The sequence below is a fragment of the Mercenaria mercenaria genome, chromosome 10 (genome assembly GCF_021730395.1).
Source record: "Mercenaria mercenaria strain notata chromosome 10, MADL_Memer_1, whole genome shotgun sequence".
Classification (NCBI taxonomy): Eukaryota; Metazoa; Mollusca; class Bivalvia; order Venerida; family Veneridae; genus Mercenaria; species Mercenaria mercenaria.
The window spans coordinates 21,963,715-21,989,468 of record NC_069370.1 but is presented as its reverse complement, the minus strand read 5'-3'; the positions used below and the strand labels follow the sequence as shown (position 1 = coordinate 21,989,468).

General features: G+C 34.4%; 1 long non-coding RNA gene across 1 annotated transcript; it reads right to left on the bottom strand.

Moving 5' to 3' along the window:
* Positions 1-1,955: 1,955 nt before the first annotated feature.
* On the bottom strand, positions 1,956-23,296 carry LOC128559828 (uncharacterized). Its single transcript, XR_008372663.1, has 4 exons — positions 23,156-23,296; positions 5,966-6,017; positions 4,506-4,698; positions 1,956-4,065 (listed from the first exon to the last, which is right to left on the bottom strand). It is a non-coding gene; the product is annotated as an uncharacterized LOC128559828 (long non-coding RNA).
* Between the last annotated feature and the right edge of the window lie 2,458 nt (positions 23,297-25,754).

Here is a 25,754-nt window from a genome sequence, read left to right as displayed (position 1 = left end):
TTGGCTGAAAACGGTTCAAAAAGTAATGAGTACATATCATATCAACTTATCTTGGGTTATAAATAGTACGAAAATAAAAATAGATCAAAGTAGGTGCTTGGAAAACCAATATCAACCTGATTTGGTCTAAATTTATTCCTTATTTCTTTATTAAAGATACAATTGTAATAACAAGACTGACTAAACATTTATTCATGTAATAAAACAATTATTGACTTTTTCATAGGTTGATATCAGGATTTATCAACCCTCAAAAAGTTATATTCACCTCGCCTTCGGCTCGGTGAATATAACTCTTTTCGGGTTGATAAATCCTGATATCAACCTACGAAAAAGTCGATAATTGTATATTATTTTCACAAAACTGGTTTATAGATATGATATGATTATATACATGAAACATTACAAAATTGACACTAATCAAAGACCTTGACCTTACAATAACTTTGGATCTCTTGTTTCAACATATACATGCTTAAGAATCCACATAAATCTGCACGGTCTTTAAATCTTAAATCAATCGTGTATACCTAACATATACCTCCTTAAATTAGCGACTGGTCAATAACGCAAAAACACATTTGCATAGAAATGATGTGGCCTATCAGTTAAATATTGACATTATATCATGGAAGGTTGTATATATCATATATACCTTGAAGCGAAGTTTTTGGGGTGCCATGTCTCAGCCTGATCACATTTTACGCACTAACACATTTTTGTGTGAAAAAATATGCTAAAATTTACATTTTATTATGTCAATTACTTGTGACTGCAACCGTTTCTAAAATAAAATTGACACATCTGACTTTTATGTGTATTGCCATTGTAAATGATATTATGGATTTTGTCATAGATACGCATGTTTATCTCAAATTAGTTGTGAAATGATGATGTCTGCATGAAAAAAAAATAAAATAAAAATTGTCTGAAATTATCGACTATAAAAGGCACTTTCATCAAATTTATTTAAAAATTGATTGCTCGCAGGAAGTAGATATATTATCTAGGTACGTTTTGGTCACAATTTTAGGCAGAATAATGCTTGAATGTAGCAGCTGTCGATTTTGAAAAAATATGACCGCCTAAAAATATTTTTTTCTGTCTTCTGTCCAGATTTTCGGGTACAAGTTGGCATTTGTTTTTCAAGATATATACTTCGAAGGAGAGCTAAATCATTTTCAATAGGCATTTCATTCATCAAATTATGTAATTCTTCAGTAAAAATTCGCAAAATGGTTGTAAAGACAAGCACTAAAATGTCGATATTTTGGCTATAGAATGTACCTTAATATAATAGCGGTCCAATCATGTTAACAAATGTGAAAGTTCTAGGTCAAGTGGTTCTCAAGTAAGCAGAAATAACCTTCAATGTTCATGTCCCTGTGACCATTGCCTTTGACCTACTGACCAAAAAAAGCAATAGAGGTCATCTGCTTAAAAAGCCCAATTATTCTATTAAGTTTGAATGTTCTCGGTTAAGAGGTACTTCAGATACCGTGCAGAAATAGGTTTCAATGTTCGGGTCCCTGTGACTGTGACCTATTGACCCCCAAAAATCCATAAGCCCAATCATGCTACCCTGTTTGATTGTTCTGGTTCAAGTGGTTCGGAAAACTTTTTCATTTTTCTGGCTTCTTTGACCTTGAACTTTGACTATTAATCCCCAAAACGATAGGGTCATCCACTTTATAAGCCCAATCATGCTACCAAATTTGAATGTTCAGGATCTAGTGGTTCTTTTGGCTTTGGGCGGAAATCGTCTGCTCTACCGACAGACAGACCGACGGTCCGATGTGACTGACACGTGCAAGCTATTACACCCGCGCTTCTTTCAAGTGAGGTATTGGTAAAAGGGGAATGATACAGAGCATGTATCGAAAGGTAGTCTTGCTACTGAATACATTATCTTTTTTTAATTTTATTTAATCATTTCTCTTATAATTGCTAGGCAAGAGAAGGGGCATAATTATACTAAAATTTGAATACATTAGCCTCAGAATTTTTCTTCTGTAAAGATACAGACGAGGCCGGAGGTTATTATCTATGGAGAATTATATGTACTTTCCATTAACAAATATCATAAACCGCACCTGGAAAAATGTTTTAGGTAATTTTGACTTTTCTGTTGTCAATGCTCATGATCCTTTTTCATAACACGTGCTGCATATATTAGATATACATGTAAAGTCTTAAACTCCAGTGAAAATCTTATATCAAGTAATAGTTTCATTACAATTATTGAAAAGATTCAAATCGCATCAAATATGTTAATTCAATATTTCACGATTTTCACTTCCTGAAATCACGATTTCATGATTTCCACTTCCCGGTTTCTCATTTACACTGATAGTGAGTACTTTATGAAGTTTGAAGATATATCCAACAATCTGAGGAAGTTACAAAAGCATTTTTAAGTGGACACTTTAGCCCCTCTAGTGTTGGTTGTAGAAACTTTAACACTGCTCAAAATGAATACTGCATTTGGCGAAATGACAGTAAAATTACTTTAAATTGTATTTATAGATACTTTATGTACATAAATTAAATAAATATTACGGTCAAAATATTGTAGAGAATCTAAAAAACAAGCTTTCATACAAAAACTTGCTACCTAAGATATTTTATAGTATTTTGTTTTCCCGCTACAGGAAAGAAAATATTATTATTTTGTCCAAAAAACCATCTCAGTTAATTGCTTGATATAAAATAAAAGTATATACCATGCAGTTTGAAAGCGTTAGTCCATCCATTAATATTGCCTTTCTGATCAGAAACGTTGGGGATACTGATCGTTCGAGTACGTCATATTGTCCGTTCGTCTGTCAATATGCCATTTAGGTAGTTTCAAATCAGGAGAGGACTTCCTCACATACAGTGGTCACACTTCAAAGCGTGGCTGTGGTAGTAGGTAAAAAAAAAAACAAGACCACAATGGCATAGACATTGAAATGGTTTCTAATTAAAAAGACTGGAGAACGATGGAACTAACAATAGCATATCATTGTATGTTTGCCCGGCTTTCAGTTCACGGCCCCGATTGTTTTGGGATCAGTAGGACAAAGGTCAAAGTTACTATGATGTCGCGACTTAAAACATCACTAACTGGAGAATGCTTTGTTTTAACTTTACAAGATGATTAGGCTTTGTTTTAGGTGGGAGTCACTAAACTTTACACTAAATTGTTCCATTTATTACTGAAAACTGCCAATATCCATCAAACTTCGTAACAGTATTGTCTGTGGTCAGTAGATATCGAGAGGTCAAAGGTCAAGGTCAAATTAGCATTTAGACTGAACGTGGTTTTTAAAAATAACTCGAAAACCTATTAGCAGATACGATTCTTTGCTGTTCGGAGTATGTGTGGTCCAATTGAAAGATATGTCACACAAATTAACACTCGCATCTGTCTGTTCGCCCGAGGTTCATACTAACCTTGACCAGTGTTTCTAGATTATGTTTTACTTCTTATCTGCAAATAACTGACAATTTCCCACATTATTCATAAATGGAGGAAAAAAAATAGACTGTATGTCTTCTAACAAATTTCTACAGAAAACTTTATGCTACGCTTGGAATTGAACGCGTGGTTTTTGAGTGTGGCTAATAATAAATTTAGAAGTCTTCGAAATCGACGAAATAATATTCAAACATTTCTAAACTTCGTACAACTTGTGAAAATAGCGTAAGTATAAGCAAAGTCTCAACCAAATACTCAAACATAAAAATATCAACCACAATTCCTATCACGTATATGAGTTACGACGACAACTGCTTCTTATACATACAAGTTTAAGCAATCTTCTGCACATATATTATCGCGTGCACACAATTTTCATAGGTTGTCTTTGATTAAATTATATATGACTGACGTTCATTTTACTGATTAGCATAAATATTGTCCGCTTCTGTTGGTTTGCTTTCTTCTGCCTTTTCAGCTGCTGTCTTGACAAAGTCGATAGCAACGTACTCCGTAGGAGAGTTTCGACGCTTGGCGGCGGCTCCCTTCAAAGGTGCATCATTAGGATCAAAGTCAAGGTCGGCATACAGCAGCTGTCCATCCTGCTGAATGATAATATTACCATGATCAAAAGTATGATTATATATAGCAGTATCAATTTTATTTTATATAATCCTTATATTTCAGAATAATTTTGGATTATTAATTCGAATTCGTTTAGATAATGTAAATAAATGAACATATTAAAAGGATATCTTGCAGCTTTATACTGAGGTACAATACATCACACACCAGTGTTCCTGAATTCTGTACTTGTTCCTATGTGTGTGCCAACTTCTCCACATAAAATAGCGGTGAAAGACGAATGATGTATTCTTAACACGTCCCTGAGAATGAATACCTAGCCCAGGGATTGAACTTAGAGTAGTAAGATCCACTGATCTGCACTCTACCTATTGAGCTAAGCGGACTACCGTCAGAGAGAACGCGACATTTTGGAAAAACAACTGTAGCAAAAGAAAATATTTCGAAAGTTGAACAATACCCGAGTCTTTTTAGAACAACTGGCTGAAGAATTCGACTTTCCAGTTTTATTTACTTCTGAATACGTTACATCGGCATTAGATGATGGCTTGTTTTTGATTGGTTGAGAATATGTTACTTCCGAATCGTCAGCCCCGTGCGCACCATCGTTGAAATTTCCATGCGCATCATCTTCAAGTTTGTCTTCTTCATTTCTGCAGTAATTCAAACTAGAGCAATAACTCTGACATAAGACAGAAAACAATTTACGATATATCATTAAATTGTTCAAAGTAAACATCTGACATAAAAGTCAGTGGCAAAAATAAGTAAAGCTCGGTTATGTTAATCAAGAAATGTTAAATGTTCTAAACTGGCGCAAAATAATGAAATATCCTTAGGACAGCCGGCACATTTTATTAAATCTCGCAAGGCATGTGTATGTTTTTACTTAATTATGCATGTGACAGTGTAAATATTTACTACCCAATTGACAGTGACAGCTTCTGTTGTTTATTCTGTTGTTTATTACGAACCGCACGATATGGTAGCCAATTCTGATGTTTTTTGCGAACAATATGACGTGGTAGAAAATTCTGTTGTTTATTACGAACAATACAACATGGTAGCCAATTCTGTTTTTAATACGAACAATACGACATAGTAGCCATTATTCTTATTTACATTTCCCTTTTACACATCTACGTTGCCATTTTCTCATGTATTTCATGGACATTCCTTTCTCTCGTTCATTATACGAGTTTTCCGTTTTCCTCTACAATTTTACGAACATACTATAATTCTGCGTTTTGCTCATTTATCTCATGAACATTCTCTTTTATCTAACTAATATTCCCTTTTTATCAGTAATTTTACGAACATTCCATTTTTCTCATTTACTGTACGATGAAAACATATTTCATTTATTTTATGAACAAATTCAACGGAGAAATTGCATTCTCCCTCAGTTCTATTTTCCCGAGAGAGATATTTTCGCCGATAGTGAAAAAAGCTGATTAATCTGACTTAATGTAATTTGGGTTTTACGGCACACCAAATCAGTACAGGTTATACGACACCTGATAGGTTCACGTCTCTTTAACATTTACATAAACCTAGGTATGGAATAAAAACGTTCATACCAGCTGAAACCTCAGAATTATAGCATAACCAAGTGTTCAGACTCCATTAGTCGTCGCCTCTTACTATAATGAAGTTACGACAGCGGTACAACTTAAACACCAAATGCCTCTCAGAATTATTTATGGGACACTAAATTCAAACATGGTATATTTGGCTTTGCAGATAAAAAACTAACATGGGCGTTTGAATCAATTGAAAAGTGGCTAGAATTATGTGATTTTTACATTTACACTTTTGGTTTCATACTTCTGACAACATTTGTAAAATTAAATTCCAAAAACAAGTCTGTCACAAAAGTATTCAAACTGACAATGAATATTAAAGAAATAACTAACACACCTAACTCTATCTGGGTTTGTACTGATTCTCACTTGATTTGCTTCCAGTTTATCTGAAATAATGTAGCAAAGCAAACTATTTGTCAACAGTATTGCAACACATTCTTAAGGTAGTGGACCTGTAACAAGAATTGACAAAATTGGCGAATTCGGCATTTTTTTTATGGAAAGTTGAGCGCGTTTAGCTACACTACCTCCGGAGAATGCAGAATTTCCTAACTTTCGTACATAGATATTGCCGATTGTTATTACGGATCTACTACTTTAAAGTCCCTAATAAGAGGAAAGTAAAATGCATGTACATTTGAATATCTTTGTTCTTAAAATGGTACCAAACATTCTGATAAAAGCAACACTTTCACAAACAAAACGCACATCATATAATATCATATAATAGTATTGTAAACACACAACAAAAACAAGAAGATGCCTTTGTAGAAAAGCTCATGTCTGCCCAAATGCATAGTAGTTATAGGTAAGAAGTAAATAGGGGACATGAGCGAAGGTCAAAGAAACACTGATGGTTGACTGCAATAGGGATTATCTACTTGGCATGTCCAAGCATCCCTCGAAGTTTCAATATTCTGGGCTTAGCGGTTCTCAAAGCATGACCTTTCACGGAATGACCCCAACAATCAACAGGGATCAACTACTCTGCATGTCCAGTCTTCCTATGAAGTTTTAACATTCTTGGTCAAGTGGCTCTCAAGTTATTGATGGGAAAGAGTTTTCCATGTTCAGGTCCCTGTTACAGTGGCGCCCGCGTGTTGGTTCCCCGTGCACACGATTAAACCCTTGCGTGGCACCATTCATAAACGCTTAGTTAATCGTGCAACCAATCAAATTAGTTTTAAACCATGTAAGCGTGCGAAAGCGGGAGACGAGTTTTTTTGCATTATACGCATGCGCAGCGTGTAGATTGGAGATGGTAAAGCGCACGCGCAGCTTGCGTCGTCTGCATGATGCCTGTGTATGACCACAAGTGGATGTTTTTAACTTTTGTTGCTTCCATTTCAAAGTTTAAATAGAATCAAAACATATTTACTAATTGGTCTTCCTTAATTACAGATTAAAACTTTGTCTTTAAGAACAAATATAAAAGTTTTGTTTTTTTATGTCATATCGTTTCGTTCTAAACAAGTGTTAAAATACATTTTTAATTCCATTTCAGTGAACTTCTCTATTATTTTAAACACATACTGAACATACAAGCGCACAACAAAAATGAAATCAAAAGAAACATACTGTATATGAACAGATAATAAAAAGAAGTACAAGATGAAATTATCCATATATTTTCAAATGCCTCGGTGATGATCTTATACATTTTTAATGGATTTTGCTGCGTTTTTAATCCGCTGTTACAAGGATGAGTGTATACCTAGTTATCAAAATTATTCTTGTATGAAATATTTTAAATAACTTTTGAGGCTGAATAATTATAAATATTTAAATTACGCTGAGACTAAACTCTGTCACAGAATACAGGCTAGATTATTCACATTAGGGGAAAAAATACAGTTTTTATACGGGAGCTAGATACATTTTTTCTTCCTAGTATGTACTATAAACTCTCTTCTGTCTAAAAATCAATCAAAAAAAAAAAGAACGGGAGAAATGCGTAACTTTATATAATATGTAATTTATTATTCAACTATAATATTCAACGAAAATCAGAAAATTTATCATAAGGAATGTCTCTAAAAAATATCGTAATAAAAAGAAGAAACATAAGTTCTTTTCGCAAAATTGTACATACACTATCATAGTTACTAAAACTTATACACATTTAAACATGCGCAGAATGCTACTCCCGCTAAAAAATTAATGGAAACCGGATGACACAATATCCCATCCTGCCAGTCAGAGGATCAAAGTGCAATACCGCCATTGGCGAAACGTTACGTGTTGTTTGTGATCTACCTAATCAGAATGAGAGTCTCACAATTAGTACATTTTAGTCTCGAATAGCTGCGGGCAATATCTCTATATTGCAAATATTGGGGTAAATAGAAGAACAGCTGTTTAAAACTATCTTCATGCAGTTAAAACCGAACCCATCTAATAGAATAAACGCACTAAGTCTATGTATCAATTAAAAAAAAAAACAAAAAAAAACACTCTTTTTTTTTGTAATTAAACACCATAGTGTTCATGCGGGTGCACTTTCTCATATATTTGGGGAAAGGAATTCAAATTATGTGAAAGAATGGAAAATTTTGCGATAAGTTATGTCAAAACGGACCAAATATATTTTGACTATGTGTTCGTATTATGGGGACCCTTTTCATTCTCGTGTAGGGATAAATTTTTATAAAATATCACCTTATTTAAGTCGTCGGTCCACAGTTTATGCTATTAACTGGTCTAAAGTACAACGGTATATTTTCCTGTACTGAACTCGTAACTTGAAGGAAATTTATTTCTGACCTGATGCAATTAGAAACTTGATGGATCGCTTGCCGGTAAAAAAGTGGGAAAATATTGCCCGAGGTCCGAAAAAGTCATTCATTAAACTTTAACAAAAATGTGTTTTAGTGTGTTTAACATAATTATCAAGTTTTCAAGTTTTACTGTCAAATCGGAAATTACGTTCAAACATTAGAAAAACGCGGGTGGGGGGATGATTTTCTCGTCAGACGAAAAGCTTTACTGGCTAATAAAAATATAAACGTATTAGTAAGACTATTACATACCTGACTTATATATTTCCTAAAATTTTCAAACAGTTGTAGACCTATTTCTGCAATACAGAGTAATGTATATTTCATTGATACAAAAAAAAAATGGGAGGGGAACCGTAATAATTCGGCCACAGCAAATTTTACCATTTGCTTTTCCATCTAAATTGCTATTCATAGTTCTGTGTATTTGGTCGTGTTTGGCGGCAGAACGAGAAATTTCTCCAGTAACGAAGGTTCGATTATATAGTTTTCATTTTTCTTTGAGATTTCATTAGAATTTACAGACTTCAAAGATGATATTGTGACAAAAGAGAAGGCTCAATCAGATGATATGTACGTCGGATTGCACCACTTGAGATATATCTATCCAAAGAGCTATAAAATAAATGTATGTAATTTTTATAGTTCTTTGATCTATCTCTTTCCGAGGGGGCGTACCCTAGAAATAGCATACAGATTGTAACGCACGCGCATATTTTGTTGACTTCAACGACACGAACCACTCGGCCAAAGAGCCCACCACCCCCGCCCCTGCACACACATCATGATCAACCAATGTGTAGTTGCACTATGCTAAATTATCACTTATATGACATCTGCATGGTGATTTTAACTTGAATACTATTTTCATGTTTATTAAACAAATCAAGGGCATAAACTGCATTTACCTGGTCAAGTGGGATAATACGTGATGTAAAATGTGGCGATTCTAGCTTAAATACAATCAGTATTATAAACACCCAGACTGACAGCCGGACGGGCAACACAAAAACAATATTCTTCCGCTTTTGGCAAAAAGGAAACAGTTTCAAATATGACCTAAATTGAATAAAGATTCTTGTGCAATTTACTTGTCTCATCACGATTTCAACTTACCATTTTCGAAAATGACGCATTGGACCGGGAAGAATAAGTACAAAATGGAGATAATTTTAAATGCATTCAACGTAGAAACTGTTCTTGTGTACTGCTCTGCATCTCATGTAAGTTAAACTGTCCGAGATGTTCTTAGTACTTTTGGACAAGAAAATATTAGCTACATAAATGGAAATATAATCCGAGTACTCTTCAACACAGACATCAGGTTCTTGTAAGATGCACTTCGTCTTAACGATATCTATGTGCATTTTTAGTTTCAATGAAATGTCGGCTGTACATTACGAACTTTTTGCAACATCGATCTGTCGGAAAACCGATAAATTTGCCTATATAAGCTGTATTTTATTCTGTATTCTTAAATTAATGCGTAATTTTGATACATTTTTTAATTATTCGTTTACAAATTGCGTTATCTATTATTCTTTTTAGTCCAAAGATTGCACACATTTAGCATGATATAATTTAATTGTAACATATGTTTTAAAACTACCCTTTGATATTTACTGTGTATTACAATACATTCTCGCATACCAGAGGTATATCGTGGTTTCCCGGATGAACGTCTCGGGATTTTGACCGACCTCTGATGGATGAGAATGATTACAATATTGCCTAGGGGTAAACAATATCCGGTCAGTGTTGTTTCAAATCGGGTCATAAAAATACGTCACCCCAATTACCTTAAGTGATACTGTTAGGTATTTGTATGGTTTTTGCGTTGATATGTATATATTTCACTTTCTTCTGTCGTTTCTATAGTCTTTTCCCTTTCCTTCGGGAGTTATTTTTATGATTTTTACCCTTATCTTATTAATCGTATGACAGTAGGAAATTTAGAATTCACAGCAATATATTATACTTGTCCATCTATGAATTTAGATTATACCATAAATCGTTAATAGATTTGTTCCGTAAATATTTACAAAGTAAAGATCCTGGCCCAAATTTCATGAAAAAAACTTAAGTAATTACTATTCTAAAATTGAGCTATTGTTTAAGTTATTGTTATTTAATGTTGACTTTTTTTTTAATGTATTTATAGTTAAAATATACTATGGTAGTAGTATTTGTCAGCATTCTTTATTCAAGTCACGCAAATATGATATTTCTATTTAAGCACGATATTAGAAAATTAATCCTTACCATGCTAAATTTCTATTTTGAACGTGTCTATCTTTCAATTTGGACAGTACCATAAATTATGAAATGAGGTGCATACCAAAAAGTTACTGGCTGAATGGCAAACAGTGCAGATCATGATCAGTCTGCACGGATCTACACTCATCGTAAATTTGTGTTAGATTTTTTTAAAGAATGTTACGCTTTTAAAATTCTTTAGATGGCCTATTAATATTCTTGAATATTTATTTTATTTACAGACTGTTTCTTGTGTGTAAACATTTCTTTTTTTTTGTACATAGAAATATGTTTAACATGATGTTTCATGTATTGAAAAGAACGTAAATTTATGTGTTTGATGTATAAAATGTAACGATTTCTAAATATTTTAGATAACATATTGATTTTCGTATTCTTAAATATCACATTTATTTGACAACTGATAAAGTAGAATATAAATTTTCGACACTTTAATATTACATTGTATTAAAACTCCATTCAAGTTTCGCAAACCGCCCACTAGAAAATGCATCAGAAAATGATCAAAGCTGTTAATTATCGACCCCCTTCCCCGTGTTACTACAACAACAACAATTAATACGGAAATCGACGAATGCATCTGGTAGCGCTGATACTGGATTATTGATGTCGTGATAGATAGAGCTGTCCCGCTTTATTGGTTTAGAGATGTTTCTAAAAGTTGGAAATGCATCAGTAGCAAAATGTGAGTAAAGGTCGAACGGACAGACAAAGCGATATAAATATCTAAAATCTCAACATGAAACATCAACTTTATTGATACTATAAAATATTATTTATATCGAAAGAAAATACAGTAAGAAGCAAAATAAAACAGGAACAGCTACCTTTACATGTTTTAAACGGGAGACAATCAAAATCCCCTTGATCAAAATCCCCTACGCTGAAAAATGACAGGGTGTTACAAAATCCCCTTCATACTGTGATAAAAACCAATGTATCATCTATCCTAAAAACACAAAATATTTTAAAGTAATTATCTTTTAAAACAAAAATATCATTTTCGTAATAAGCAACCTCTACGTGGTGCGTTTTCCAATTACAAAAATAAACCAGAGGGCCATGATGGCCCTGTATCGCTCACCGGAGTACCATTGCTCAAAATGATATGATCAAGTTTTGACATAGAGGGTCCTAGGCTCAAATTCTGCATTTGTTTTACTAACACGATATTCCTTACATACTTATATATTCGTTTACAAATAATAAAGGGAGGTAATTTGTCATAAATTCAGTCAAAAGTTATCTACCCTGATTGTTCGAGTCCATCTGATGGCACAAATGACATTTCAAATCAGTGTCTTCATTGGTTACTGAGATACAACCATTTTAATTTGAAACAAAGGGAGGTTTTTGTTTGTTTGTTTTGGGTTTAACGCCGTTTTTCAACAGTATTTCAGTCATGTAACGGCGGGCAGTTAACCTAACCAGTATTCCTGGATTCTGTACCAGTACAAACCTGTTCTCCGCAAGTAACTGCCAACTTCCCCGCATGAATCAGAGGTGGAGGACTAATGATTTCAGACACAATATCGTTTATCAAATAGTCACGGAGAATATACGCCCCGCCAGAGGATCGAACTCGCGACCCCGAGATCCGTAGACCAACGCTCTTACCTACTGAGCTAAGCGGGCGGGCTACAAAGGGAGGTAATTTGACATAAAATCAGTCCACACTATCTACCCTGGTTGCCTCAGGCAAACTAACAAGAGCTGTCGGATGACAGCGCGCTCGACTATTCGAAGAATTGATTGAAGAATGGGGTCAAAATATTTCCATAGATTTTCAGACAAAAGAAAAAAATGGATTAAACAAAAAATGTTCCTGTATTTGTGGATTTCGATTAGTCTTGCACTAAGTTGCAATGTGTGACCATGATGGCAAATATGTTATTAAGTTATATGTTAGGCAAAATATTGACTTGTATGAAAAGTTTAACTAATTTCCAAGTCCAAAAAGGGTCATAATTCAGTCAAAATAGTTGACAGAGTTATGTACACTTGCCTACAAATGGAAATCATGTTGATATACAAGTCTTATAAGTTTTAAAGCCACAGTTCAAATAGTTTTGACAAAACATGGACATATACGAAAACAGAACCAATTTCCAAGTTCAAAAAGGGCCATAATTCAGCCAAAAAAGATGACAGAGTTATGTACTCTTGCCTATTGATAGAGACTATAATACTGAACAAGATATAAAAGTTTCAAAGCCATATGTCAAACACTTTACACAGAATATAAACTGGTAACGAAAAACTTAACCAAGATTTCTAAGTCAGAAGGGCCATAATTCAGCAAAATGCTTGATGGAGTTATGTACTTTGCCTACCACTGGACATGGTGATGGTAAACAAGAGTTGAAAGTTTCAAAGCTTTATCTCAAAATACTTTGTTAAAATGTAGACTGGTACGAAAAACTTAACCAAGATTTCTAAGTCAAAAAGGGGCAATAATTCAACCAAAATGCTTGATGGAGTTATGTACTCTTGCCTACAACTGGACATGGTGATGGTAAACAAGTGTTGAAAGTTTCAAAGCTTTATCTCAAAGACTTTGCCATAAATATGAACTGGTACGAAAAACTTAACCAAGATTTCTAAGTCAAAAGGGGCCATAATTCAGTCAAAATGCTTGACAGAGTTATGTACTCTTGCCTATAACTGGACATGGTGATGGTAAACAAGTGTTGAAAGTTTCAAAGCTTTATCTCAAAAGACTTTGTCAAAATGTGGACTGGTACGAAAAACTTAACCAGGGTGTGACGCCGACGCCGACGCCGACACCGACGCCGACGCCGTGATGAGTAGGATAGCTCTACTTATTCTTCGAATAGTCGAGCTAAAAACAATAATGACATTCCAAATGAGTTCTATCAACATCCATTTCTATTAAAATCAGGGGAGGTAATGATGCATTGGTATATGCATGTAGAAGATACAGAGTAAAAGCCTATACAACAATTTATTGTAAGTATTTATATCGATAAATGTTCTATCAAAAGTTACCTATACGATTATTTCTTACCATGAAAGACATAAATAACGTTTCAAACAAATCTCATTTGAAGATGTAAGGTGTCCTCTTTTTTGATAAAAAATAAAGGGAGGTAATTTATCATAAATTCAACCAATATGTATCTTCAGTGATTGTCCAAGTCTGTCTCTCTGTTGACATAAATGCAATTTCAAATCATTATCTTCGTTGGTTACGGAGATATATCCATTTTAATTTCAAATAAAGGGAGGTAATTTGAAATCAGTCCATAGTTACCTACCCTGATTGTCTCAATCCAACTAATGACAATAATGATTTTATTTTTTTATTTTGTTGGGCTGTTGCTGATTCCGGAATTTGAGCACCACCGGAAGGAGAGACAGAGAAAATGAGGTCACAGTTAGGCAGAGTAGCTGGTCCAGCCAAAAGCCTTTATTCGGGAAAGATACTATCTTCAAATGAGGGTTTAAAAAACTGCAGCGGGGCCGACGTAGTGGACTTTCTTCTCGGGGATGTTTCACACAGCTTCTGGTTCGACGCAAGTTTTTTTTTTTCCCTTAGCGGGAACATCATAATCGAGTTTCTTCTCTCCAAAGCGAGATTTCCGGACTTTATCGCAGATTTTCTTTATAAAACTATCGTAATACCTCTCCCCAAAGGGGGCCGAAAACAGTCAAAATAGTCTATCACAACATAATATCAAAAGAGTTTCCTGTTGGTGGTTTTGCAGCTCCCTCCGATAAAATATGCATGCAAATATCATGTTCCCGTCATGCAGAAGTAAATTTCCTTTCTCACACTGCCAAATGTTAACTTCTTCTTGTTCCCTTGAACGCATCTTTTAAAATTTGCTACTTTAAATATTGTATCATCGTTCCTCGAAGAGACACAACTGTTTTACTTGCCATTCGAAAGCACCTTCGCAGTTTGGTTTATCCGCCAGTTTTATGAAGTTATATCCTGAATATTTAAGTCTCAAATCCCGATCTGTGTCAACATTTTGATTGTCCATTCGCATGACTTTTTGTTACGTTTACATGACCTGTAAAAAGAACAATAATGTCGTAAATATTGTATTTGTTGCCCTGCCCGGGTTTATGAGTATAGAAAAAAAAAATAAAGTAGAATACAAACTTACACCAGAAAATAGAATCAGTTATAGGAGGGAATTATTTAAATATCTTTTTTACAAAAACAGGGTTTCATACGACTCTGAATCGCTCCCCTAAGTAATATGAGCCACATGTTTAGGCAACTGATGCTAAAGAATTAGAAAGTTGGTCAGTAAATCACGTTCATGGTCACTGAAAGTCATTTTTTAAGATCAGTGTGCAAAAGTTTTGCCGAGGTCTGCACTGAAAGATCACAGCTTAGATTATTGATGGATTGTTTTGTTTTGTTTTAATCATTTTTATTTGGTTTACGCTGCGCTGCGTAGTTATGACTGTTTCCAGTCAAAAAAATCAAACGTAGGCCCAGTGAGATTTGGAATTTTGAGACCCGTTGCCAGATACAGGTCGGTGTCTGGATTATTTTCCAAAATATTGATTTATACGAAAATAAAAAAAAGGATGCCTTAATTCAAGCCCGGGTGTTAGTTTTGGAACATGTCTGGGTCTTGGTGGAGTATTTATTTTTTATTGTAATGTTTTTTAAATGTTATATCCCCCTAAATTGTGTCAAAATTTGCCAAATAATAATAGATTATGAGATATATATTTTAATTTTTTAAAATTTTGTCATCCAGGTAAGAGTCGCGAGTACCTTTTCTTATACTCCTGAAACGCCTAAGATGAACTGCCACTGACCACACTCTACTACTTTATTTTATTATCAGTAAACTTTTTAAAACTTTAAAAACCCCATCTAAAACTAGCATTTATATACGTCCGATTGTTGACAGTAGACAGGTTATTTATAGATTACACGCCACGCCTACTGCATAAATGTGTCATATCGATAAATATGCTTATTCTATTACTCGTAAACTTTGAATGTACTTTACTGATACCGTTTTACTCTATGTGCTGTCATTTTGTCATTTTTTGATGTTTTTCACATCTGTTTTTTGCACTTTATAGTCCAAAGTCTAAGTTTAATTATTATATCAATATTAATTACTTTACGTATTGTATAGAAAATATATTTACGATCGCGCGTATGAAATTTGCGGTTGGTTTTTCAAAATTCGACCGTTTCTAGTGATTTTGCTTATTTTAATTTATTATCTTATTCAAAACGCTTGGCCATTTAGCTATATATGTTCTTTAGCGATTCTGAAAATTTGGAGATAATTTATCCCATTAATAAATGTTTTACACGCGAATCCTGTGTACCCGGGGCCCTAAATTCGCGTAAGAATTTTTTAGAAGTTAAAAATTTACATGTTTACTGTACCTGTTGTTTGTTTACCGACTATTGACTAGAAAATCATTCAGTAAGTTTTATAACAAGACTTCAGAAAACAAGGGCCCAAGCGGGCCTTAGTCGCTCAACTGAGCAAAATTTGACCTAATTAGATCTTGCTTGTGACAAAGTATTACATTTAAATGAATTTTAAAAAAGAGCTGTCCGTAAGACAGCACGCTCCGCTATTCGGCGATCTGACAGTAAATTTATATATCTGTATATCTCAACAAGAGACCTCTACTTTAAAAGGAAGATACACTAAGGGGTATATTCTGTCAAGAGCACAAATAAGATTTATTTTGGATTGTTACCAGACATGCAGATGGGGATGGTAAAGATTATATTTTGAGTTTCAAGTCATTATTTTTATAAAGTACCAATGTTATGCCCAGAAAAAAAAATTTGTCAAAAAATAAGGTATGAAAGGGGCATAATTTTGTCAAAAATACAAATCAGAGTTATGGGGATTGTTACCACACATGCAGATGATGATGATAAAGATACATCTTAAGTTTCAAATCTTTTCTTTGTTGTAGTAAAGTTATTCCACAGAGCGAAGACTGCAAAAAATCTTTAAGAATGAAAGGGGCATATTTCTGTAAAAATACAATCAGAGCTATGAGGAATGTAACTACACATGCAGGTGATAATAATAAAGAATATTTTTAATTTAAGCAGCTAAAGTATGTCTATATAAAACGAAGTTTTGAAATAATAATTGAAAAATTCCATCTCTAACAACTTTTTGACCTTGACCTTGGGTATAATGGGCCCAGCCCCATGCACAGTCTTTGTTTTTTATGTGGACAATTTTAAATATGAAATTACACTAAGATATAAGTTACAGTAACAAATACATGACAGAAAATACAAAGTTGCCGAAACCTTTAACCTTAAAATATTCTAAGTATAAAAAACCTTGGTGACCTTGACTTTGGGTATAAGGGCACAGCTGTTTGTATGCTGTGTGCTATGCTATATGTTATGTGAAGATTTCAGTAAGATATAAGTACAGTAACAAGATATGACAGGAAAAGAAAGGCTGTCAAAACATTTAACCTTAAAAAAACCAAAGTATAACACCTGGTGACCTTAACCTTAAGTATATGGGTCCAGTCCCTTTGCACATATTTTGCTTTATGCTGGAAAATGATTTTGAAGTTACAGTAAGATGAAAGCAATAGTTAAAAAAAGATATGACACAAAAACAGGGTTTTGCGGGAAAAACTTTAATCTTAAAAATAACCCAAGTATAACACCTTGGTGACTTTGCCCTTTATGTATACGGCCCAGCCCCTGCACATATTTTGCTTGTGTGTGGACAATGTTTATGTGAAGTTACAGTAAGATATATGCAATAGTAACAAGTATGACAGAAAAACAAAGATTGTCGAAAACTTTACCCTTAAAATAACCTAAATATAACACCTTGGTGACCTTGTCCTTATGTATAATGGTCCTGCCCCTGCAACATACTTTACTTTGCTTGTATGCTGGACAATGTTTATGTGAAGTTACAGTAAAATAAAAGCATGTTTAGCAATAGTAACAAAGATATGATTATACCCTTTTCTGTATGATGTCGATGTGAGACACAGCACAAGATCCATTTGAATATATCTTTTTTTTTGCTGCCAGACCTTACAGTGCTCAGATGTGGAATTGCAACACATCTGTAACAAAAAAAAAATGCATCAAATATAATTTAACCTACAAAGTGATAATAAAATTTTTTTAGTAATACCAAATGTTAATATTCATTTCAAAACAAATCTAATGTACTCATGACAATAAAGGGTTTAGTTACAGAACTTACACTGAGTTATAGTTTTATTTATCAGCCTGTAATCAAGTAAGGCTTTAAAACAGATTTTTTCATTTTCACTGAGAGACTTTTTTCTCTTAATTCAACTAGACTTTTCTTCAGAAAAAATTACATATTTAAATATACTTTAAACTCAGCAAGAGCTAATGTTATAGATGAAATTTTTACAAAAACAACCCGTAATGACAATCCTATGAAAAATTTGTCATACAAATTTAACTAGTAGAGAAAATTACTTTAAACATGGTTATGAACACATGTTACAAGGTTAGTAATAAGTGCGGGTCAGCCCGGGATTCGAACCCAGGGCCTCGGATTACCTTTCAGATATTCTACTAATGAGCTACCCTTTTTGCCTACACACTTTCTCCCTGTTTAAATATTCAAGTCTATATCGTGACATTTTTCCCCATCATTTTGAAATTTGTCCTTAAATTTTTTTTCAGCAGGTACTTAAGTTTTATATAAGCAATTACAGGCATAGGAGACTAGCCAGTGTAATACCATCACCGTCCAAAGCTGGGCGCCAAATGTCAAAGGGTGAGAAAAATGTGCAGCCAGACCAGGACTCAAAAAATGGGGGCCTCATAATACTGTTCTGATGCTCTACTGACTGAGCTACACGGCCGTTCTACATTTTTTCTTGCTGTTTTAATATTCAAGTCCTTTACCATAACATACAATACCGGAATTCGGTCTAGAGTAGAGATCGGGCTACTCCAATTTGATGTGATCCTAGGAAATAAATGAGATAATTTTTCATAACCTTAGGACGCCAGCACATATTTATGCAATCTCCGCCAGGCTTTTATATATATTTTATATGTTTTTGACACAAAAAAAGTGAGTCACTCGATTTTAAGCTTTTTGCAGAAGAAAAGAAAATGAAAGTAGAAAAGCTAAGCTTGAAAACGAAAAACCTATTTTATTCGTAGATAGTCAGGGGTCACGGCAGGGGTTTACCCTCTGGACGCTCATGGTAACAAATTGAAACTAAAATTTACCTGGGTTTAGTATGGCATGTCAGCTTTTCATCTACAAAATGATAGTTGAGCTCAGATCCCCCAAATCCCAAATGGGTCCGTCACGGACCAAGGGTACATGATAATTTTAGAACTTCATCAAATCATCAAAAGGTTGTTTTTGATGTTGTCTGAGAGTGTCTGTATACATGTTTTGCCCTTTGGGTTTAAGATATAAACCCTATTTGAGAACTGCAGACCTAGACATTTCAGGAATTATTTTCAAAATTAATTTTGTGTAATAAATGTTGATTCTATGGGAAGCGTTGAAAGGGTCATCAGACGCTAATATGTTTTATTACGTTAAGGCTGCGGAAAGGATATGGCCAAAGCCCCTGACGTGTTTGTAAATAAACTGCATTTAAGCAAATCTGTATTAAACACATACCCATGGTTTTTAACAGTTTCAAATGCTATAAATACGTCAAAATATAACTATTCAACTAATAATGTCGAAAAATTTTTTTCCTTTCTTTTCCGAGGTGAAGGTTCACGATTGACTGGTTTACAATATTTGGGCATTCAATTTCATTAGCATGCAGCTTGTTAAAATAAATGATGGAAAAGTACCGGGTCAACATCAAAATGCTTCGGTGAATTGAAAGAAAGGCAGAGAAACGAATTGTCGACTTACTTTTGGGGTATATTATAACCCTAAAGTACGTCACTTGTATAGTTCTTTGAAAAACATGTCCCCAAAGGCAAAATTCGCAGTGTTCGAAATTGAAACTTCACAAATTTATGTGCTGGTGTAATCAAAAATAAACCCAGATGTGTGTTTAAAGGTGCTGATTTGACTGTGATTTTTTTCTAAACCAGAGCGCTAGATAATTTTTTGGCCAATGAGTATTTACTCAACATATTTTATTGTGAATGAGTAAAATGGTAATATCTGAAATTGACTACAAGTAATTTTACTCTTTAAAAATTTATTAATTGAAAAAAAAACAACAGAAATCAGTTTTATAAAATATTTATTGGGTGTATCACCCATGCATTTGTTTTTTCAGTTTAGTTTCAATTCATCATTTAAGTTAATTTGCTTCTTTTTTTTTCCCCTTTGGGTTGCTTTGGCTTCACACTCACTACCGAATTGTTCACTTATACATTCCTTTGAAAGAGACATTTTTGTTTATTCCACACTGGAAGTTGGTATTTAAATCAATGCCACTTTAAAATACACTACCGTACCATCGTATTAATTCTCAACTATTTGTTTACACAGACATTGATTGTAAAAATTGTTTAACCTAGGTTTATAAAAGGGACCATTCAATGCGTGTTTATGTTCAATTTTGGGATTTATAATTATAATACTGACTGTGCTCATGTTACATAAAGCATCCAGACGTTCAGATTTTGTTTACGCCAATAAAAAGTCATTGCGTGCATTTCTGTTATTTCATATAGATCTCGTTTTTATATGCTTAAAAATTATCAGACATGCGTATATGCATTATTTCCACAGGTGCTAGACACATAACCAAATATTTTACATATATGGCCTTAAGTAAAATATTTGGTTTTTGTGTCTAGCCTGTGCATTATTTCAAAGCGTTTAATTTTTCACTTTTTTTTTATATATGATCTGCCTACTGTGTGTGCTCTACTGGGTGAAGTTCTGTAAAACAGCTTCCCTTGACCAGTGTTGACACTTTAGCTGTTTAGAGTAATATATCCCAGACTCACCAGTTTCGACGCACATAACAAGCAACTTGGCCGCGCTTTTTCATTCAGTAACATACGTGACTCCATTAGTGTTGCATGTGCACTAACCCTTTTTTGCATTGAATCATACCAATAACATCTTATTCTAACAGGGTGACTGCCAGAAATCAAAAGGTAAACAACAATGTGTGGTCGGCCATACTTTTTTCTAAAAACACCTATTTCGACGCATCTTACATGATACTTGTTACGAAGTTTTTATTGGTTAAATATTTGTGCAATCACTATAAGTAATGTGTACACCATAACTGTCATGGATGCTGCAATAAAATTGACACAAAAGCTGGTGCAGTAGATAATCATATTAAGGCCAAATGATATAATTAAAATTTAAAAATTTTAACATTCATGAAAATAAGAGGCTATGAAAATAAAAATAATCACTCTGCTTTTTTATAAACACTGTCTGATGTTTTTTTTCTTTCTTTTTTGGACTGCAGTGTTTACAGAGGAATTTGGCACATTTTTGTTTTATACAAAACTTTAGATGAACCAGTGTTTACAGCCTACTTGACAAAGGAAAAAAATGAAGTGTGTAGTAATGATGGCATTGATTATAATGCGTACCCCCTTTTCCCAAAACAGTGCATAAAAAAAAGTGCGACTACATATGTCACGTGGCAGTGATGTGACCTTGACAGCACTAAAGTCGGCTGCAGACGTAAAACAAAATTTCCAGAAAATTTTTTAATCTAAGCTTCCACTGGGACGTTTTTAAAATGGATGGAAAATTTGCTTAGTAGAAACATCAAAAATCATGTTGGGTAAATGTAAGTTGATTTAAAAATCTTCAAATCCTGAACTTTCCAACTTTTTTATCGGTAAAGTAACCATGATGTTTTCTGTCATTTCAACGAGTAATTACGTCATCGGAAACCCCAAGTTAATCGAGAACGAGGTCAAAACAAAAATGGCGTCGAAATAGGTGTGCGTAAAATTACGTGGTGCGACGATAGATCTACGCCCCTGCACTGGTATCACTATTTGAAGGCATAGCATCATGAAAAATGGAATACATACACTTAAAAAGTAAAATGAGGTACAGTACCTACCGCAGAAAATAGTAAAACCCAAATGAATATTTCACATTTTCAACAAATGATGACAACACCTTCGTTGACAGCAAATGGTGTAAAATTATTAAAGGGAAGTCACCACTGTTAGTCAATTTGATTGTAATTACATTTGCGCGATCTTTCAAATGCTTGAAATTATGTGAGATACACTGAAGCTATATTTTATATCTGTGTTTATCATACTGTACATAGTGCTCAATAAAATCAAGCGTAACTTTAGTTTTAATTTTCAACACTTATGATGGAATGCGAATCCAAATTCTTGGCGATATAGAATTTCAGGGTCGCCGCTTTGATAAGCAGTGGAAACTGCCGTCTTTTTATGACGTAGACAATTTCTACTATATCCTGTCTTTCACTACTTTCGGGTTACTGTTTACAAAAAAAAAAAAAAAACTTTACGAATGTCAAAAGATAAAATTCAAATTTAAAATAAAAAATTTTAAAGAAATATCATATATCTTTCAAACTAGAAAAGTAAGCCGATGAACACTTAAATCCACTGCACGCTGAGCATGCGTATTTAAACTGCTCGGTTTTGCACGCTTGGCATGCGCATTTAACCTTCTCGGTTTGGGGACGCTGGGCATGCGCAGGGGAAAATTTATTTGCGCGGGGAGCGTTTCGCTGCACGCTGAGCATGTGCAATAACTATTTTTCGTTTATGCACGCGTTTCTAACCCTTTCAACACGTTTCACGTTTCGCCTTCAACACGCGGTTTCTCGCGTTTTTCACGCAAACTCGGGGAACAAACTCGCAGGCGCCACTGTACCTTGACCTTTGCTCAAATGACACCAAAAACCAATCAAGGGTCATTTACTCTGCAGGTCCTATCATCCTATAAAGCGTGAAGGTTCTGGGTCAAATGGTTCTCAAGGTATTGACCGGAAACAGTTTTCCATGTTCTGGTCCCTGTGGCCTTGTGCTTTCATCAAGTGACCCAAAAATTAATAAGAATCATGTTCTCTACATGTCTAATCATTCTATGAGGTTTCAACATTCTGGGTCAAGTTGTTCTTAAATTACTGATCGAAAATGGATTTCCATGTTCTGGCCTCTGTGTCCTTTACCTTTAATAGAGTGAACCCAAAATCAAGAGGGTTCATCTCCTCTGCATGTCCAGTCATTCTATGAAGTTTCAACATTCGCGGTCGAGTTAGGTCTCAAGTTATTGATCAGAAATGGTTTTCCATATGCAGGCCCCTGTGACCCTGCCCTTTGATGGAGAGACCACAGAAACTACAGGGGTCGTCTACTCTATAAGCCCTGCCATTCGAAAAACTTTGAAGGTTCTAAGTCAAATGGTTTTTGCAATTACTGATCAGAAATGAGTGTGACGGACGGGGCTGACGGCAGGCTGGCAAAAGCAATATGCCTCACCCAGTGTGTGGGGGGGGGGGAGAATAATTACCTTCAATGTTCCTCAATTTTTTTCTTGTAATAAGGCATTTCGGTGACCACAACAAAGAGGACAGCTAAACAAGAGCCAATAATAAACCAAATTATACGATTTATCACCAGTGGCAGAAATTTTCTAAGTCTTTGTAACGTTCCTCATTTTCTCTGAATTAGAAAACACAAAAGTGGAAATAGTTAATGTTGAAGCCCTATATCGAATTAACTTTTACATACAAAAATAGTCATAATTCACTTAAAAGGATTTGGACAGTCATTTAAATTTAACGGTACAAATGTACTAGGCTAGTCCTTTCTATTTCAGTTAGACTAGGTCAATCTTTTTTTTTAATTTCACAAGACTAGGATAGTTTTATTCTATTTTGGCCAGTTTTTATTCTTCTAGATTAAGATTTTTGCTTAATGATTGTTTTGAATGAATATGGAAAGTTATTATTTTTCTACAGATCAAGATATAATGGAAGTAATAAAAAAGAAGATCCAAGAATGTTTACAGTCAGGGTCTTTTGGTCGCTTGTTTCTAAATAATGAGTTTGGCAAATAAAACTTTCGTTGTTGGTTAAGATTTGCTTCAACAACAATGACGCAGTCTGTTTTCAATTGACACGTTTCATAGTTATGTTTCCGTCATCTGTTTGCTCTACCCTGAAATGTTGGAGGCAGGAATGCTTTCTGCTAAGCATTTTTTGTGTGTCTGTTCTCCGTGTTAAAATTGTACTTCTGAACCAGATATGTTGAATTCGATTGTAGGTGCATCTACAATTCACAAATTGAAATGGCAATTAATAATATTATTACATACTCGTTTTCTATTCCCCGTTAAGTTACACTGCTACGGAAACGACAATATTTTTCCATACACTGGCGCTTGAATTTCATATCGGGTGCGTGTCGTAATTCAGTGCGTGTTGTTGCATATTTTTTTTTTCTAATTGTAATGTAGTTCAGTATGTCAATCCTATTCAGGCTTTTAAACAAAATTATGATAATTACATTATATTTATACGTGTAGATGCGTATGTAATAAAAAGCTTATTATCTTTGCTCGGGAAATATGCACTCGTTCTTCAGCGGAAGAATATGCGTCTAAAGTCGGAGCATTATTTTTTCACTGAAGAAACTAGTGCATATTCCCGATACCAAAAGCTAATACTATAAATTATGCGATGTATTTAAAGTTGAAACGCGATATCTCGAACTCGCTTTTGTAAAAATTCCGGCTTTCTCGAAAGACATTTCATGTTCCCGTCCGAAAAACACATTGCTCAATGTATCAATGTTTAAGTCAGATTTCGGTTATCTCGAAGTGAAACGTCGATACCTGTGGTAACAAGTTAAATGAATCAAAAAGTAACAACAAGGTCCGATGCATGATCTATATATCTATTTAGCGGTTGATGGAGTATGTAATTGTTGGAATATTTTAATTATATTTCTGGTCCTTTTGGAATCTTGGAAGTACGGTATATTCAATTTTACTGTATTATAAATCCGTCTAAACCGGTGCTTCGGGGGGCGTAAACGATGTAGAACATTTAAATACCTTCATGAGCAGACCGATCTATCGAATTTTGAATTTTGTTATTGCGTCTATGCTTCAAGGATTTCTTATAGATTTATGGTAATTTCAGTTCTATAAATTGTATTTAAAGTCGGAAACACAACTTCCCTTCCTTGTCTACATGGGGCAAGAAGTCTACTGCGGACATTGTCCCTGATAAACACGTTATCCAGATAATACTTTCCAAACAAGGGCGCTTAAAAAGTGCCAGATAGTAGTGAGGACGGATGGTAGGTGAAGGTGGCGCGGGGGGGTGGTGTTTGGAAGTGCGGCGTGGGTTGGTGTGGTGTGGCGGGTCACGGGGGATGCAACCTGCCAAACATGAACAAATTTTTCTCCGAAATGTTTTCGAATAAAACTTCTAACTACTATTATTCTTCCAAAGAGGTTCTTGACAATAATTTTTACCGGCTTTTTTTTCCTATTATTGACTGTTATATTTGAAAAACAACATAATGTCTGGAACAAAAATATGAGGGACTCAAATGATTAGGTGAATGAAGGAACCCGACAATTTACAGATGTTGTACAAGTCAATATAAACGCCACAGTTAAATTATAAACGATTGTTCACATGGGAAGCTGCATATTCTAGAGATTTGATTTTTTGTTTCTACGAAAGGCGAATAGACATTTTATATGTGAAATGACATTTTCATAAGCTATACCAACAAAACATATACTTCTCTCCGATATATACAAAATAAACAAGCATCCCACTCACGAGGCAGAACAATCGAGCGTGCGTCCTTCTATAGTCAACATTAAAAGTTTGGACAGTCAGCTGTGCATTCTATCTTTTACCTTTGTCGTCTTTACTGACATTCAAATTTAATGCATTATTATGAATTCCAGGCGCCATGAGGTTGGTCAAGTTTATTGGTGTACCGTCTGAAACAATGACTCGTTTTGGTGCACTAATTTTTTACCCCAAAAGCGGGGTTTGAATTGTAGATGGTACAAACGCGTAAATTTCAAGTGGAATTTTTTGTTTCAAACTTTGACCCCCGTGTGAAAAAGAAGGTGGAACTAA